This window comes from Ovis canadensis, chromosome 20, assembly GCF_042477335.2.
Source record: "Ovis canadensis isolate MfBH-ARS-UI-01 breed Bighorn chromosome 20, ARS-UI_OviCan_v2, whole genome shotgun sequence".
In the NCBI taxonomy this organism is placed as follows: Eukaryota; Metazoa; Chordata; class Mammalia; order Artiodactyla; family Bovidae; genus Ovis; species Ovis canadensis.
The window spans coordinates 21,940,891-21,960,052 of NC_091264.1; the positions used below are offsets into that span (position 1 = coordinate 21,940,891).

Consider the following 19,162-nt stretch of genomic DNA (forward strand, 5'->3'; position numbering starts at 1 on the left):
AAAACGAAGATCATGGCATCTGGTCCCATCACTTCATGGGAAATAGACGGCGAAACAGTGCAAACAGTGTCAGACTTTACTTTCGGGGGCTCCAAAATCACTGCAGATGGTGATTACACCCATGAAATTATAAGACACTTACTCCTTGGAAGGAAAGTTATGACCAACCTAGGTAGCATATTAAAAAGCAGAGATAGTACTTTGCCATCAAAGGTCCGTCTAGTCAAGGCTATGGTTTTTCCAGTGGTCATGTATGGATGTGAGAGTTGGACTGTGAAGAAAGCTGAGTGCTGAAGAATTGATGCTTTTGAACTGTGGTATTGCAGAAGACTCTTGCGAGTCCCCTGGACTGCAAGGAGATCCAACTAGTCCAGCCTAAGGGAGATCATCCTGGGTGTTCACTGGAAGGACTGATGCTGAGGCTGAAACTCCAATACTTTGGCCACCTCGTGCGAAGAGTTGACTCATTGGAAAAGAGCCTGATCCTGGGAGGGATTGGGGGCAGGAGGAGAAGGGGATGACAGAGGATGAGATGGCTGGATGGCATCACCGACTCGATGAATGAGAGTTTGGGAGAACTCCGGGAATTGGTGATGGACAGGGAGGCCTGGTGTGCTGCGATTCACGGGGGCAAATAGTCGGACAACTGAGCGACTGAACTGAACTGAACTGATTTTTGGTAACTCAAAATGAACATAAAAAGATTTCTGATTGATCTCTATAGGCGCTGGGCACTTAGAATTTCCATCTCTGTGAGTTCTCTCTCCCCACGTGTTTCTTTTCCTTAAGATTCAAGAGCCTGTTGAGAGAGACAAGAAGGGGTTCGAGCCCTAAAACACACCTAGATACTGTGCCAGGCAGTGAACACAGAAGCATTGCTACATAACAAATAGAGAACACAGACCCAACATCTATTTTGCAGTCCAAGCCTAAATTATCCCAAATATAATTACCAACCCAAGAATGAGGAAATATACCAAACGAAGAAAAAAAAAAAAGTGCCCTTTGGTACTGTGTTCACCGTAATTTACATTCTCAAAATATCTAATGAACAGCCCAGCATCAAAGGCATTGAAGATTAAAGCCTCTTTTACTTAAAAACTGCTTCTGAGACTGGAATTACATCAGACACACCTTCACGCGTTTGCCAAAAGAGCTCACGTTATGAAAGCCACACTTAAAATTAGAATTTTAAATGATCAGCGCAAGAAGGATGCAGAGTTATTGAAAAGTCAAAAAGGGGAGATGGAGACTCAACCGTGGCAACACGCTTGGGCCCTCCGGAAACCTGCTTCTATCCTGGATACGGGAAGGCTTTTGTTTTGACAGCACCCTGGGCCAAAACCAAGGCATTCTTTTTCAGGGCTAGCATTAAAAACCAATAAAAACAAAACATTTTGTAAAAGCCAGCTTGCCTGTCCTCCAGGAAGATTCAAGGTCACAGTGGCTGCGATGAAGTTTCGTGGAGACCGGTGCGCGAAGCCTGCTTCACGTGTATGTGGGTGCGGAGGAAGAACAGAGCCTGGGTTTGTCCCTGAGCCCCTGCAGGCCCAGCGGGCAGAGGTCAGCCCTCGAGGGCTGCAGAGCTCCCCGGCAGGCCAGGGCCTCGGGCAACCGTCACCTCGTTCCAGCGACCTGGGAGAAGACGGCTGGGCTTAAGCCAGGCCTCAGATACAGCTCCTCGGTACCAGCTCAGCAGTGCACACGCGTGTACACGCATGTACATGTGCAAACACGTGTGTGCGTGTGTGTACACGTGTACATGTGTGTAAGGATGCAGGAGGAAAGGCCCTACAGGAGAGCAAAACAGGAAGCGAGAGACAGGCAACAGCCAGGGGCAGACACGGACCTACAGGCTGAGCCCCAAACGCCAGGGTCGACAGGACGAGGGTCCCACATCCAGGGCCCCCACAGAGGAAGGGGCCCCAGGACAGAGGAGAGCCCCAAGGGCGAGCCACCCACTCTCTCTGACAAGAAGTTCAGAGTACGGACGGAGACCCTGGGTTTGCAACCCCAGGTGACGAGCACCGAAGCACACGCCAGACTGAGCTGGGCACCCTGTGGATGGGACTGTGCTCCTCACCACGCCCTCCCGACGGCGGCGCCAGCGTCCCTTTAAAGGACCAGAAAGGCGTGGCTGGGAGACGTGAGGTCACTCGGCAAGACCATGGGACCGGGAGAGGAGACGGGGCAGGAACCCGTCCCTCCCGCCCCGGAGCCCACAGCGCCCGCGGTCCTCAGGGCAGGGCCGCCGGACCCCAGCACCGCTCACCTGGGCGCCCACCGCCCCCTGCTCCACGCCACACGTCAGTATCCCGAGAAACACAGCTTCAGAATCCATGGTGTTCAGAGAACTCTGTGGGTGCTTCTGGCAAAGAAGCAGGTCCGTACCCGGGCGGAGTCTGCCCAGGACGGGCCAGAGGAGGCAGCCCAGCCCCAGCAGGTCCCGGAGGGGTGCAGCCGAGGGCCTGCTTCGTGTGCGCGTGCTGGTCGGCAAGCCACCGTGCCGGCCACACGCATGGCACTCCTTACAGCCCCCCAGGGAGCCCAGGCCTCAGGGCTCCCAACCTGGCCCCTCTAGAGCCCGAAGGGCCCATGAAGTCAGGTCTCAGAGTCCCTCCACCGCAGGACCACAAAGGCCAAGAGAAATCGGACCTTTCTCTCCAAAAGACGAACTTAAGGTCTAAGCAAAACGTCTCTGGAAGTGAGAAAACTTAATGGTTAGTTACTTCGCAAATACAGTGTGTCTGGACTCCAAGTCTTCACAGCCAGACTGAAAACGGAGGGCGGAAGTGGCACAGACCCCAGGCAGGCAGCGAGGGTCATGCCCAGGTGCCTCCCCCAGGGGCCACCTGGGGAGCGCCTCGGGAACACCCCCCGTCAGCACTGCAGAGGACCTGGGTCAGAGCTGCAGCGCTTTCCCACACGCCTTACACTGCAGGCTTGCTTCCCAGCCTGCCCCAAATGTCAACTGTCCCTCCAAAGGGACAAGGACCTGTCAGCTCAAGGGTGGTCAAAGCTATGAGAGGGTGGCTGAGGGCAGACAGTATTTCTGAAATTTGAGCAAAACCCCCAGGGTTCAGGCTCCCCACCAATCGGAAGAGGAAACGCTGCCTATGGTTGTACATGTGCCTACATTACAGCTCATTCACAGAGGCTGAAAACTCGGGAGACGGGAATATCAAAGTTTACTGAAGCAACACGCGAAAACATTGGTCTACACTCAGCCTGAACTAATTAACTTGAGGCAAACTCTGAGAAAAATGAACTGGGAAGAAGGGAAATACAGAAAAAAAAAAAGAGATGGGGGAAACGCGGTCAGGAAAGAAAAGGCTGTGAAGAAGCAAAGAGGAAGGACAAGTCAAGAAAGGACCTGGGAACAAGAGAAAAAGAGAGAGGGCTGGCGAAGAGGGCCGCTCTGCCCAGAGCAAAGGAGCAGAGCTGCTACACACTGTTATCAGGATCCCAGTTTACCGGGGCCAAGGCTTCAGATTACTATCGCCCCTGTTAGCTCCTCCTGAGAAACTAATTAGCTAGTTAGGTCTTTATCTTTAGAGCCTCCATCCTCCAAACCAAAGGAGACGCCCAGGAAGGCGAGATGCCACCCAGACAGTGGGATCCCTCTGCAGAGTCCTAGGAACGTCAGAGCCCACAGGAGCCCAGCCAAACCCACCCTGTGCCCCCCCTGACCCACAATGTGGCTTCTAAATGGTTGGGTAAGATTTCAGAACTCAAAAATTGGGAGACTTCACATGGAAACTCTTGTTTCCCAGCAAAAGAATTAAAAAAAAAAAAAAAAACAGCACTCAGTGAGGCAGTAGCAGGAGGCTCCCTCCCCTGGGGCACAGGGGCACATCCCTCCTGCCACACACCTGTCTCTGGCTGGACCCCTCCACCCTGTGGGGACAGAAGGCCGGTGATCGCCACGCCCTGGGCGTCTCTGTTGCCTCCAGGTCACACCCTGGGATGCTGACCCTGCTCAGAGCTACTTCCTGTCACTCCCCTGACTCCGCTGTTCCAGACCTGCCACAACCTCTCCCATGGTCTCCACCCACTGCTTCTCCAGGACTTTTCCCCCCGGCGGGAACCCTCTCCTCTGTCTGCAGAAACAGCAATGCAAACCTCGGACGTGGGAAACCTCAGGGGCCTCAAGCTAACGCGTACCAAGTCACTTCAGTCGTGTCTGACTCTTGCGACCCCGTGGACTGCAGCCCACCAGGCTCCTCTGTCCCTGGGATTCTCCAGGCAAGAACACTGCAGTGGGCTGCCACGCCCTCCTCTAGAGGATCTCCACACCCCGCCCCCCCCACCGCCGTGTCTCATACGTCTACCTGCACTGGCAGACCGGGTCCTTACCACAGATACCACCTGGGAAGCCCGAAATTTTGAGTGGTGTGAATGCTACAGTTCTCTGTCCATGGGATTTCTCAGGCAAGAATCCTGCAGTGGGTTGTCGTGCCCTCCTCCAGGGGATCTGCCCGACCCAGGGATTGAACCCATCAGGTGCCTTGCCCCTTCTCATCCTGCGGCCTCCCCTGCAGGTGGACTGGGCACCCTGCCTTATCCCAGGTCCACAGAGCTGAGCCTTCCAACAAAATGAGGCAGGAAGGAAGGCCAGCAGCACCCCAGGAACGCGCAGCCCCCCCCATAGAATGCCTGGAGCCCCCCACAACCTCCTCTCCGCCTACCCCACCCCACCCTCCACTGAGAGAACTGAAGCCCCCAGGCCTGATCTCTTATTAACCTCATGCACCCTCCTCCTCATTCTTCAAATTCTGAAGGCAGGACCCAGTGACTCAAACTGAAAACTCAGCGGTGATCCTTGACCCCTGTCCCCCGAGACCCTCCAGGCCAGTCAGTCACCAAACTCTGACTCTATCTGCCTCCGAAATATGCCCCCCGCCACCTGTCCTCCTCCCCGGAAAGTCCATGCTCAAGCTGCCCCCGGTATGAGCTGTCTCCACAGGAGTCTGATCAGCCCCCTGCCCCATGCCCTCCTCCACCCGGGCTTACTGCAACTCCACTGATGACAAGCCTCCACTGACAAGAAAGCCCAACCTGCCGAAGCTGGCTCCCTCCGCCGCCCACAATGGGCTCCTGCGTCCTGACCCCTCTCCTGAAACACGTGGCTGGGCTGTGCCCTCCGCACTCCACCCCCAGGAAGCCTGTGGCACCAGCTCCGTGGCCTCAGAGGCACCATCGGCTCGGGTGTCGGATGCCGCCGCTCACTTCTGCTTGCCCGGTGCCTGATTCATAAACGTGGTGGGCTTTCAACGCCCTGGAGCCTCGTGTTGATCTCCAGGTCCCTGGCCCGGCTCTGACACACGAGTGCGTGGCAGAAAAGCAGGGCCTCTGAAGCGCCTGCACTTCCCACCAGGTTGTTTGCCCTACAGGCGGCTTCAGCCAAGGGCTCAGCCTCCTGTTCCCATCTGTAAAACGGGGCTTTTAAAAGCCCTCCCACCTAAGGCTGACCTGAGGACCAAGCACATCCCAGGTACGTGCCTAGCTGTGCATCTGAAACACGCAATCAGCAAAGGTGGTCAGCACAGGACTGCTCTGGGCATTTTCAAAACTGCCGCTGAGGCTTCCTTCCCTCCTTCCAAGGTGAGGGCAGACAGTCCAGTGGGTGGGCAGACCTCCCCCTCACAACCCCGGTCACCTCTCTCCTCATCTGAGCAGAGACAGGCCTGAGCAGGCCCACGCTGGGTCCTCTTCGGACCGGCAGGATGCACTGACTCAGCCCCAGCCTCCTGTCCGAGGGCAGCACGCCTGACCTGCCAGTGGCCTGCACTCCCTACAAGGACAGCGGGCACAGGCTGAACTTGGCGAGGCGGGACAGAGCACCACTGGTCCCCTGGAGCAACTCACACACTGGGGCATCAGAGGAAACGTCCAAGGATTTATATATCTTAGCTACCCCAATAAAATAACTTTTTTTTTCAACGCAACAGACGTTTTCTGAACATTTCCTGTGAATAAGATACTGAGCCCCCCAGTGCCTGAGACAGAGATACATAAAACGGGTCCCTGATGGCAAACCAAGGGAAACAAACAGATGTATGGCCAAGTCTAACCCTGAGGCACAGCAGGAGAGAGGTGGGAGGAGCAGTGCTGGGGTGGGGGAGGCTGGGGGGCGGGGATGGCACGGAGATACGGGTGTGGCTGCAGAGCCCGGAGGGCTTCTCAGAGGAGGCAGCATCTGTCCCGGAGAAGAGGTTTCTAAGCAAAGTGCACAGCACCCACAGAGGCATGGAGGTCTGGAAGATGCAAGACCACTAAGTCAGAAAAAGTCCGCAATGGAAGACCACAATCAGAAACTACTAGAAAGTATCCAGCACATTTGAACTCAACAACTTAGAAAATCAGTCTACTTTGCAATTAAATCTTTATAACATCCTGCTGACTTATATTTTTCCTCTCTCCCAAATCTCTCACACACAGTGTGAAGAAAACCTAGGGAAGACACTGACATGTCCAAGCTTTCCTTTTTTAATAAACAAATCATTCCCGCCAGAAATGTTTTCTGAGCAGACAGTCTCTGTGCTTCCAGCAGAAGGCATAGATTAGGGGCCTCCCTGGTGGCCCAGCGGCTAAGACTCTGAGCTCCCAACGCAGGGACCCCTGGCCAGGGAACGAGATCCACATGCCTCAACTAAGACCTGCAGCAGCAAATAAATACATATTTAAAAAAAAAAAAAAAAGACAGAGGGTTAGAACAGAGAGAGGTCACCAGAGGATCACACCTGCCAGCGCCAACAGGCGGGCGCCGTCTCTGCCCCTCTCCTGGCGGAGCACAGCACCCACGCCCACCGCACCCAGCGCTCCACTCCTCGCCTGTCCCGCCGCCCTTGGAGCCCAGGGCCCGCCCGTGACTGTGAGCACGCCTGTCCCCGGGGCCCACCCTCCGAGGAGCCAACCTGCTGGACCAACCCTGCCACCGCCTTCCTCCTGGCCTCCTGACACAGGAGGCCCAAGGGCCCCTGTCATTCAAGGCACTTAGGCTGAGACGCTTGTTCCTTGCAGTCGAGAGTATTCCGAAGGCACTCCTGTTTCTGGGGGGCTGAAAGCCCCTATTCGAGGCAACAACCAGCGAGCTGAAACCACAGATGTGACCTGGCACACCTCCTGGGCCAGACTCGCATTAGACCTAGGCCCGAAAATCAAAATCAAACATTCCAGAATACAGAAATTTTGTAAAGACCACGCGAACTACGCCTCACAAGCAATTACCCTCTGCTCTCTATCTGCCTGACAAAGGCATCTTGAAGGTAAGCTGTAAAGAGGGGTGGGCAGGGGTGGGGCTGAAGACTGGGGGGTGGGGCGCTTTCTCTCACCCTCTGTGTAACTTCCATGAATCACTGTTAGCAGAGATGACGTGATACTTCCTCTCCTATCTCCTATTTTAGAATGAAGATGTCAAAAACCGAGGTAGGTGAGTCATGGTCACAGGCTACTGGGTAAGCCGCATCTCCCATCAGACGCGGCTCCTACCAACCTGATCGTACTGGCATCCACGGGCAGCAGCACTGCGACGTGTGTAGCTCGCCAGAGCCTCCCCGTCATTCTGACCTTCCAGTCAAGACTCATAACTGCCTCATAAGCTAATCACTTGATATCACGCTTTCAGAACAGAAATCGATAGTATAACAACTGAATAATCGGGAGCAGAATTATAACAGGCACACTCCTAGGATAAAACCAGCGCTCATTTTCTCTCCTGAAGGTAAAAAATGCAGCCCCGCAAAATGGGCACCACTAATCTTCTTTGAAAGATTATGCGTGAATAAGCACATTAATATTTGGTGACCTAATTCTTAAAACGGTATTTCAGCTCAGTGCTCTTTTTCTAAACAACTGCAAAAAGAACCCAGAGCAGACATAACTCGTGGCCCATCAGGGGGCTTTGGGCACCCATGATGTGGTCTCTGCGTGTGTGACCCTGAGGAAGGCTGGTCCAGGGATTAGGGATACCGGCTAGACCGTCTCGGTCTGACCCCCGAGCTCTGCTGTCTACTAGCTGTGTGACTTTAGCAAGGTAAGTCGTCTGTCTGTGCCCCGGGTGTCCTAGGGAGTATAATAAAGCTATTTACATAAAAAAGCTTCCCAGATGGGGCCAGTGGCAAAGAATCTCCCTGCCAGTGTAGGAGATGCGGGACACACGTGTCCGATCCTGGGTTGGGAAGATCCCCTGGAGGAGGAAATGGCAACCCACTCCAATATTCTTGCCTCGATAATCCATGGACAGAGGAGCCTGGCGGGCTGCAGTCCCTGGGGTAGCAAAGAGTCGGACATGACTGAGCACGCGTGCATTTATGTAAAAGGAAGTTAGGTCTCTGTGAGGACTGAACAAGTTCATCATGGGAACTGTTTAGGCAAAATGCAGTCCAGGGCCCATTGCTCAAAAAATGTTTGCTGTCTTTATTATAATTATTGGTGTCCAGGCTTCCGCGCCTAAGTCCCGGGTCTCATAAACACTTTGCCACACCCTAACTCAAGGATTTACCAGTTTCTATGCCACTATACGCCGTTTCCGGTCCTCCCAAACCAGGGAAGGCTCTGCCAGCCCCCGAGCTGATAAAACCAAAAACCTGCATTCGCACATCAGCAGTCCTGTTGACTTAACCCCCAATATAAATCTCGTCACTCACTGCTACCACCCTGCTCCAAGCCCCCATTGGTTCTCCAGGTCTCTGCTTCTGTGAACCTTCCTCCCTCGAGATTAAACTCTCACCAGCCGGCAGAGTAAACTTTGTAAAACACAAACCGGAACTCTATGGGCTTACATCTGCCATACTTTCAGTTTATGGGGAAAAAAAAAAAAAATCCGAAATCACCAGTTTGAGACCCAGCACACACTAACCCCACCAGCAACTTCACCTTTATTTCCCCCACCCACCTCCCGACACACGAGCTACTCTGACCTTCATTCTGCCCACAAACACCCCGAACTCATCCAGAACCTTCGCAAGGACCTCCTCACTGCGCACACAGCTGCCTCACCATTCCAGGGCAAAGGTCAGCTACTGGGCGAGGCCTTCTCGGAATAAACAGAAACCTCTCCACCACACTTGAGGGCATTTCCCTGTTTGGTTTGCTTTATAGCTCTGATCACTATCTGAAATTCTTATCTGCTCTTCCATTTACTGGCGGCCTCCCTTACCTGGAATGGAAGCTCCGTTAGGACAAGGCAAGGCACCCACCTTGCTGGGCAGAACAAAGCCTGGAACGCAGACAGCACTCAATAAAGATGCTGAGTGCACAGCGGAGTGGGAGGAAGGGTCTGCCGGGGCCCAGTAGGTAAGCTGCCCCCAAGCCCACTCCTGAACCACACGGCCTGGGAAGCCTGATGCCAGCATCTAGTCAGGAGAGCAACTGACAGCAGAAGAGCAGAAGGCTGCAGCTCCTGATCCTAAAATACTCCTCGAAAAGCCAGCTCAGTCTGATACTAACCCACAGACATTCCTTAACAGTCCCCAGCGTGAGTTTCCCAAAGTACTGTCTTTTGGGTGGATGCTCAAACCAACCCAGAGTGAAGTTTCAAGCAACCTCCTCTGAACCGCTCAAGTTCATTTCAAAAGGAGACAAACTGCCTCGGCTAATTGGCCTATCTTACGTCACTTCTAAAAGCTGGGAGAATGCAACTGCACAGGGGAAAAATTTCGGTGTTCAAAGGTTGCTGGAGGGTGTGTGTGTGTATGTGTTTTAACCAAAGAAAATCTGCTGATCTTTTTCCCTTAATTGGTTCTGGGAATCAACAACTGACCACAGGAGGGTAAGCGTTTGGAACAGCTTCTCCTTATTATCGAATCCTTGATTATAATGATTAAGCCTCGACTTGTGGTTCTACTAAACCTCACTGAGCAACCTCACAGGTCACGTGCACAACTGGGGCCCACTCCCCTCAGGTTAAGGCTGCGGCATGGAGTCATAAAATGCCATAAAACTAGCATCCAGGGAGGTCAGAGCGCAGAGAGACCTTCAGCGTCACTGACAGCACCCCTTCATGACTCAGACAGGGAACTGAGATTATGCACACTGCCCAAGGTCAGTGCTAGGGTCCGCGGGAGCGATCAGCCGAGTCCAGGGCTGTGTAATTGTGAGATCAGGGCCACCACCCAGGCACCACCCAGACAGGCAAGGCTGTGAGAACACCCAGCTCTTCGTGAAGTAACATTGGTAAGTTTGATTTATGAACCCATTTCCAAAGCCACTCCCCAAAAGGGCTGAAAACATCCACAAGAATGCTGCGCGAATATGTCTTAAAAGCCTGCTGTGTGGGGCAGCAGGAATGCAAAGAAGACAAGGCGTGTAGCTTTGGTGGCAGACAGAGGTCATTACAAGGAGGCCAAAGTGATGACACAGGTGCCCCCCGGAAACCAGGCAGGAGGGAAGGGAAGGCTGCCCAGGGGAACAGGAGCTCCTGAACTGCATCCCATGGGAGGAAGATGGGGAGGCAGACAAAGAAGCCGAGAAAGAGGAACTCCCAGGAGACAGAGCACAGAAATGAAGACTCAGAGCCATGAAATGACGGGTAACCCAGGGCAGCGAAGCGCCGCCGAAATGCACAGTTCAGGCTGGGAAGGGACGGGAGATGAGGCGGGAGACAGAGCCAGGCTGTGCTCTGCCAGAGAGCAGCCACTGCGGCGGGCAGCCAGCCCTCACACCAGAGCTCTCCCACCAGGAACCGAGCCACCCCTCACACCAGAGCTCTCCCACCAGGAACCAAGCCACCCCTCACACCAGAGCTCTCCCACCAGGAACTGAGACAGGACTCCAAGGAGACGGGGCAGAGGTGTTTGGGCCTCTCCCACAAAATAGCCAAGAATGACAACACCCAGCAGATTTGACTGGGTGCTGTCTGTGGAACAGACACTGTTCCCAGCACTTTATACACAGTAACCCATTACATCTTTGCACACATGAGGTGGGGACTGTTAGTCCCTTTGTACAGATGAGCAAACTAAGGTCCAATAAGGCTGAAGAACTTGTCTCAGGCGTCACAGCTAAGAGGTGTATCTCCTAACCACCCTACACACTTTTCCATCAAGCAGGCACCAGCACACCAACGGGAGGGGCGGCGGGAGGCAGGGACCCACGTGGGCTTCCCGGGCCCCACACCCTGCTCACCACCTGCCCTCCTGCTCCAGAAACCAAGTCAGCTCACATCTAGAATTCCATGACGCCAACCTCTCTGCCCAACTACAGATGGAGGCAGGCTCTTGAATGCAAGCATCAGACCTCAGTCTTTCAAAGACCCAGAGCAAACATCTGACTGACTGATGGAAAACCAAGGGTCCTCTCAGGTCTCTGGGAAAGAGCCCAGCCAAGGAGAGAGGGGGCAGAGATGACAGAATCCGTCTCCCCGTGTATTTTTCCAGCCCCAGAAGGACCACCAGACCTGGAGTCGGGAGTGGGAGAAGACAGCCCACGTTCACTCTGCTGTGACCCATCACTTCGCCTCTCTCGTCTTGCATTTCTTTAGCTGTAAAGTGGGTAGATTTCTCCAGTCCAACCTGAATTCAAAAATAACAATCCTTGGACTTCCCTGGTGGTGCAGAGGATAAGAATCCACCTGCCAGTGCAGGGAACAAGCACTCAATCCCTAGGTGGGGAAGATTCCAGGTACTGAGAGGCAACTAAGCCTGTGTGCCACCCGTACTAAAGCCCAGGCCTAGGGCCCACGGTCCGCAACAAGAGATAAGCCCACTCGTGACAACTACAGAAGAAGGCCGAGCAGCGAAGAAGACCCAACGCAACTAAAAATAAATACATAAAATTTTAAAGTAATAATCTCGACAACCTAGCAACACTTACTGAACTCTGTAAAGTATACATCCTTTCGTCTAACAATTACGCACCTTGAACTTTATCTTAAAGAAATGTCTGCACAGGTGTACAAAGTAATATGGACAAGGATATTCAATCTAACATGAATCAGTGCTTCAAAAAACTGGAACAATTTAAACGTCCAGTGAAAGGAGAATGGTGAGATAAGTAAATCACAGTGTATCCAGTACGAGGGAACCCAGGGCACCAGTACCAATGCTAAAATACACCTACACGGATTGGCACAGCAGAGGTCCAGGGCAGGGTGTTCAGTGCAGAAAAAGCAGAGGGTGAAGCAATTTATACAGTAATTTACATAGAAGTAATTTATGTAGGAGCCCTCTTTCCAAGAATGATAAATAGATGCTGGTATGGGAAGAGAAAAAGTAAGGACAACCTAAAACTGTTCATGTGGGGGCTTCCCCGGGGGGCCAGCAGTTAGGACTCTGAGCTTGCACTGCAGGGGGCAACCCCTGGGGTGGGAACTAAGATCTCACTAGCTGCATGGATGTGGCTAAATAACTGTTCACGTCTGGTATTACCTGGAAGGAATGAAGGAAAAGACACATTTTTTATTCTTGAGTTCTTCTACATATTCAGCACTCACAGACAGACAAAACAAGGCCGGGTCATGGTCAAAGTCAGGCAGGTCGCACTAAAGGCACACGCCTCAGAGGCCTCCCTAGCTTCCATCTCAGGCCGGGCAGTCAAGAGCCCAGGTCACATCCTCAGAGTTTCAGCAGCTCCTTTCCAGCCTTCACCGCTGCTCATCTGACTCAAGCTCCCCAAGTCCACCCTGAGTCGGCTGACAGCCCCTCCAACTATCTGTCTCCCTGAAATGGGTATGGATTGTGGAAGGACAGGTGAGGAGAGCCATCAGGCTGTAGAAGCCACACTTCCAGGAATCAGTCTGGAATGTACTGCATCTATGCGTAACACCTTCCGCCCGCTACATGACAAATTCATGCCCTGTGGTTCTTGGAAACAGAAATACCAAATCTCTCCCAACTGAGTCAAATTCTTTGGGATCCAGAAGTTACAGCCTAGATAAGGAAATTCTTCTAAACTGTGATAAGCAAGAAAAAAATTCTTATTCCATATGACTTCTAGAAATTCAGAATATTTTACACTAAGACACATACAAACACACACACACAAGATCAGATCTCCTGAAATACCACGTGCAACGGTAAATTACCACCCCCGTCCTCTAAATCACACCCGAGAAAGTAAATGGACATCCAGCAGTGTCTCCTCACGCTAACTGAGATCTGGCCCATGAGCTCACTGCCCTCATAACTATCACACGAAGCGGAAAACAAACGTCTAGGCCCGGGTTCCCGGGGAAACCGTGAAACGGGCAAAATTCCTTCAGACTTCTGTGAGCAGAGAAGCCCCCAGCCTCACTGGATCCACGCCCTCATAAGCCATGGCTCAGCGGGACCGTGGCTGGGATTTCTGTCATCACTGCAAAGAACTGTTGACACTGTTATTTCTGACCCTCTTGTGTAAGTATCAGCTACCCTTTACACCTCCCCAAAATTCAAGCCTGTGTAAAGTGTCCTTTTTGAGGAAATCCCAAGTACCTTGAGTTGGGAAGATCCCCTGGAGAAAAAAAATGGCAACCCACTTCAATATTCCTGCCTGGAGAATTCCACGGACAGAGAAGCTGGCGGGCTACAGTCCATGGGGGTTGCAAAGAGCTGGACATGAGTGAACAACTGAATACCACCAAGTACCCAAGTACCACAGTTACAGCAGCCACAGTTTCTGGTAGAGGTGATAACGCTCTGAAAGATATGAGGAGGGACCAGGGTTCCCCCTTCTCCCCAAAAGGCCCTGGGAAGAAGGAAGGGGGGCTCTGGAAATGGGCTTATTTTGCCATGTTACCAGCATGACTCAACTCTGTCAATGCTGGGACAGGTTTGTTCAGGGAACAGCTTTACTTTTTCTCAAAGAGCTGTTTTTAAAAAAAGAGATTTCAGCAACGAGTTCACTTCAAGTGACTCTGGAAGTGGAAATGCTGCAAGCATCAGTGCTGCAAAGCATCAGCAGAGGAGGATGAAACTGGATTCCCTGGTGAGGTACAGGCGTTGCTAAGCTCATGTCACTGGGGCAAAAAGAACCCACAGGGTCTCCAGCATCACTGTGGCTACAATATTATCAACTCCATAACCACATTCACTGAAACCCAAAAGAAAGTCAGCACCTCAGGCCTTCCATCTTTCTCCTGAGTTAACGTCCAGTATGCTGTTTAGCGAGCAATTGACAAATTCAATGCCAACATGCCCCACGACGGAGGAAAACACATCCACGACAAGCATGCGGATGTTCTGTGCGCTGTGACTCCCAGGACTGACGAGGGGCTTGGGCGGTCAGCACGACACGGCAAGGGGAGCGGGAGGAAGCACGCTGGATCAGACACCCGAACGTCCCTGAGGGCACGGCTCACCCCGGGGCGCCAGACCTGCACGGCCGGCCGAGCCTCACTGCCTCCTCTGCTCCGCTCCGGAACCACCTCTCCAGAACTGAGGCCCACCTGTTCAGACCCAGCCCGGCCCCGCTCCAGTCCTGCTCGACCACCCAGGCACCCCTCGCTCTGGCTACCCGGGAAGGACAGGCTCTGGGGACCGCAATGGCTCTTCTCCTTCCTTCTAAGGTGAGCATCACCCCTTGAAGCCTCCCCTCCACCCCCCAGAGAGTGAGCCCCCTCCAAACTGTAACAGGGCCAGGCCCCGCCCCCGGTGCAAGTGACAGGGGCCTGGAGGCGGGGCCAAGTTCCCTGCACGAGCCTCCGGGACCACTCCTTAAATACCTCTCGGTGCCCGCATGGGCAAAACTGGAATTATAAGGGCTAAAGTGAGTGGTGATTCCATTTAAGGGAAATAATTTCTAGACAGCACTTAATGCAGTGTCTGGCGCTCATTCAAATATCAGTAATTATTATTATAAGTACCAGATACTGAACGTTTCTAATCAAAGACCCTCTAGTGTCCACCAACCTAGGGCAAATTACAACCACCCCACCAGGCCTCAGTTTCCTCACCTGTAAAGCGGCGGCGTGGAGGGAGGAAAGGTGGGGGGCTGGGCTAATACAGAACAGAGTCAGGAAACAGCTAAGTGCTCAGCTGGGTAACAGGACAGGCTCTCTGCAGAAGGAGAACTGGGCTCCCTAAGGAGAAACCCGTCAAGCTCTAAGGGGCAAGCGCTCTCTTGGATGCCCTTCCTCCTGGGCTTGCCTTAAATTATTTTCATTGTAATGTTACTTGCTGAGCTGTGCTTAGTCGCTCAGTCATGTCCGACTCTTTGTGACCCCGTGGACTGCAGCCCACCAGGTTCCTCTGTTCATAGGGATTCCCCAGGCAAGAATATTGGAGTGGGTTGCCATGCCCTCCTCCAGGATAATGTTACTTAAAGTCTGTCCAAATATAATGTTTTATATGCTTTAGCCCTTATAAAACTATAAGGTGAGACAATGTAAAAATCAGATTTTAAAAAAAGCAACAAAAAGAGAACTCAGCATGTACTGAGCAGGACAGGCAATGACGACACGACTGTGTACCACGCACGGCTGCACGTGTATGAACTATACCACCGCCTCCGAGCGGGCTCCTAGGGGCCCTGCGTGGCCACCCACCACGGGGCGGGGAGCCCTCAGCCGTCCATCTGTCGCTCTCCTCTAGCGGACTGCCCTGAAACCCCATCCATCAGCTCCCAGCCCTCATCTGATCCCAAGAGATGACTTCAGCACTAAGTCCACATCTGTCCTTTCTCCCTTGGCTACCACCGAAAGGGTGCACAAGCGAAGAGAGTGCACATCAGCAGGAGATCCTTACGGCACACGCACTTGCGAGGACACCTACATTTTACAGAATCTATGATTCCTCTAATTATTACTTGAAAGGATATTAAAATTTTAATTTTTTTTCAAATTCCCAGTAAATTGCCTTTAAACTCCAGTTGAAAAGACATTGTTTCCTCAAAAATCAAGAGAATATTATATTTTGGTGAAAGAAGAGAACAATTGTACAGATATTATAAATTTGTTATATGAAAAAAAAAAGTTTCCTAATAAAAGTGCCTTAGCATAATATCCAGAAATCTTAAACATGGCAGATCTAACTGTGAGTGCTCTGCATGCATCCTCTTTCATCCCCAGAAAGTGAAAGTGAAAGTGAAAGTGAAGTCGCGCAGTGTCCGACTCTGCGACCCCATGGACTGTAGCCTACCAGGGTCCTCCATTCATGGGATTTTCCAGGCAAGAGTGCTGGAGTGGGCTGCCATTTCCTTCTCCAGGGGATCTTCCCAACCCAGGGATCGAACCCGGGTCTCCCCCACTGCAGGCACAGAAGCCACCCTATAAGGCAGACGCCACCATGACACAGGAGGAAGGCAAGGCTCGAGGAGAGAATGCAGGTGATGCAAGAGCAGCCCCCGAGCTGACGCGGGCAGCGTCGCCCCTGCTGCTTCACGGTGGGACCCAGCGACAGGAGGGATGGAGACAGGCTGAGTCCCTGAACCTGTGAGCCCGGACAAACCACGGGCCCGGCCTCCAGCAAAGGAACTGCTGGGAGAGGAGCCACTGCACATTAAAACACAGCGGGCTGGAGACAAGGCAGGCTGATTCCCAGCAGATCCCAGCTGACGAGCCTGCAATCACATTCACAGAGACTATGTCTACGACGCATGAAGATGACTTCAGAAAGACAAGATAGTCCAAGTGTCCCGCATGGGGGAACTCCCTGGTGGTCCAGTGGTTAGGACTCAGCGTTTTCACTGTCGGGGGCTCAGGTTCAATACCTGGGGCTGGGGGGTGGGGGAAATAAGATCTTGCAAACCTCCCGGCAAAAAAATAAAATAAAATAAACCGTCCGGCACAGAAGAGACAGAAAACAAAAGCAGGCAGAATGGGACTCTGGACTCGGAACGTCTTTTCCAGTTCTGACAGACCAGTGCACAGGAGAAGCTAGGTGTGGGAAGGGCAATCACGATGGTGAGGAAACAGCACGGTGTCCCTGCGACGACGGCATGTAATGACACATCCAGGCAACAGGCGTGCCCACGGTGTCCCAGACACTGTCCTCAGTTCAGCCACGAACTGAAACTCCCCTGCCCATGTGGCGCTTAAGCTCTGGTTGAGGAGACAAAGAATGAGTAAGTGAGGATCCAGTCTGGAGTCAAGGGGTGATAAGTGCTCTAAGGGCTAGGAAAAGAATAAAGCAGGATCCCAGAGAGAAGGAAGGGTGGGGGCAGATGGCATCTGGCAATCATGGAACCATCAACTGAGCTCTAAGCGGAGGGGACATGATGAAACTCAACTCTTTAACCTAGAAAGGCTTGAGAGCACTCGCTGCAAGTGTCTGCTGCCTGGTAGGCCAGGCCCTGCGATGGTCCAAAGAGACCACAGCAAACACACATTTGAAGGCATCTGAGAATCGTGCACACCGAGGGGAAAACTGATGGTGTCAGGAACGCAGAGAGGCAGGCAGGAGAGGCAAAAAAAACCACTGCACCACGTGGACGGCCGGCGCTTCTGAAGACCTGACTGTTCTCTGACTACGTTAGAGAAGGCCAGGGGCCACAGCAGTGATGAGCTTCAAGGGACAAGAAGCAGAGGAGGATCTGAATCAGACTCGGCAACCTTCATTCAGCAGAAGAACAGGGGTTTATGAGCAGGACCCACTGGACACACAACTCATGCTCCCAAGGGCGCACCTCAGGGTGTCTCGTTAACATACACCCCAAAGGGATGGGGCCGGGCAAGGGGACCAGCCAGAGGAGGGGACGGGGTGAGGAGGCGGGAGGTGAGGACTGAGTCCCCTGCAGCCATGAGAGGCTATCTGCGGGTGTGGCCACTGCTGAGGGCACCGACGCAGGTTCAGCAAGAGGTCAGCAATTAGGTCAGTAACCACCGCTGAGCTGAGGCTGATGACTGGGGTGCCCGCTCCACCCACACCCACCGCACTTGTACTAAAGTCACTGTCTCCCCACAAAGCTGCAAACTGCTCAGAGGACTCACATTTTCTTTAATCTCTGTATCCCCCACAACTAGCAAAATCCTGGAGGGTCAATAAAGGCTCGACTGAGACCAAGCTTTCACGACAAGAATAAACCAGAGGGCTGAATAACTGAGGGTCTGATGGGGGTGAGAAGTCCTCGAGCACAGCTTCCTGTTCAGTTGGCCGATGCATGGCGGGGGAGGCAGGTGGGGGTGGCCAGAGTGATCAGATCTCGCTGGCTGAATGGCCCTGAAAATCACTTCAATCCTGAGTCTCGCTTTAGAAAACAAGGGGACTGGAGCAAATCAGAGGTTGCAGAACTTCAGGGAGAGGAGATGCTTTTCATGATGCTGAAGGCCAAGGTGTGTGTGCACCTTTGCTGTTGGGTTGGGGGACCAAGGCTGCAAACAAACTGCAGAGGGGAGAAGGTACCACAGGCATGGCCACCAACCCAAGGACCCTGAAGGCGTGCGCGTCAGCAAAAGGGGCCCCCTGGTGACATGGGGTGATATGGCAGGTAAGGGGACGACGGGCTGGGGGAGGTCAGGCCAGCGGTGAGCAGCACCAAGGAGCCCAAGGTCTCAAAGACCGTGAATGAAACACCGGTGTTTTCAAGGCTGTTGCTGGAGTCTGGCTTGCACACGCGCAGGCACACAAGAAGGCAGGGAGAAACATTTTAGACAACTTGAAAACTATAAAACTACTTTAAGAGCTGTAAGAGCAATTATCCATAAGCAAGATCTCTTATAACCTTTGAAAAGGCTTTTTTTACCATATTTACTAAGGGCAATCCAACTGTATTTTGAGCTTCTGAGAAGTTTCCATTTAGAATCAGTAGAAATACCTGACACATCCAAACCCCATAATTTCCTATACCAAGCTGGATCCTGGAACAGTACAGAAAACCCATAAACGTTGTGGAAGGCAGTAAAAAGCCAGCCCAGTCACAGGAAATCTTCCAGTGCTACAAAGGAAAACAAACAAACAAAAACACCACAAAGAGCCCTGAAACATTTCTAGTCGAACAGCTTTTCACTCAAGCTTTAATAACTTCATTCTGAAGCCCTTGAAAAGTATCAAATTACATATTCGATATTCCTGACAGTAGAAAATGCCTAAAACTTATTACAACTTAAGGCAGTAAGTGAGCTCATGACTTTTAAGTCAAATTTAAGGCAGCTAAAGGCCAGATAAAACCATGTGTTTGAAAATGCCTGCAAAATAATAAATGCCTGAGGGAATTGGATGGCTTTTCTGCTTCTAAGCTAAACAAAGCTTGGGGAGCGGGGGGGGGTAGATTTGCAAAGATCCTAGTGAAAATAATCCCCCCTCAACTG

General features: G+C 52.4%; 1 protein-coding gene across 1 annotated transcript in view; it reads right to left on the bottom strand.

Moving 5' to 3' along the window:
* LRRC1 (leucine rich repeat containing 1) overlaps positions 1–19,162 on the bottom strand; it is a 129,918-nt gene that overhangs the window by 109,242 nt on the left and 1,514 nt on the right. The gene's annotated exons all lie outside the window — the stretch shown is intronic.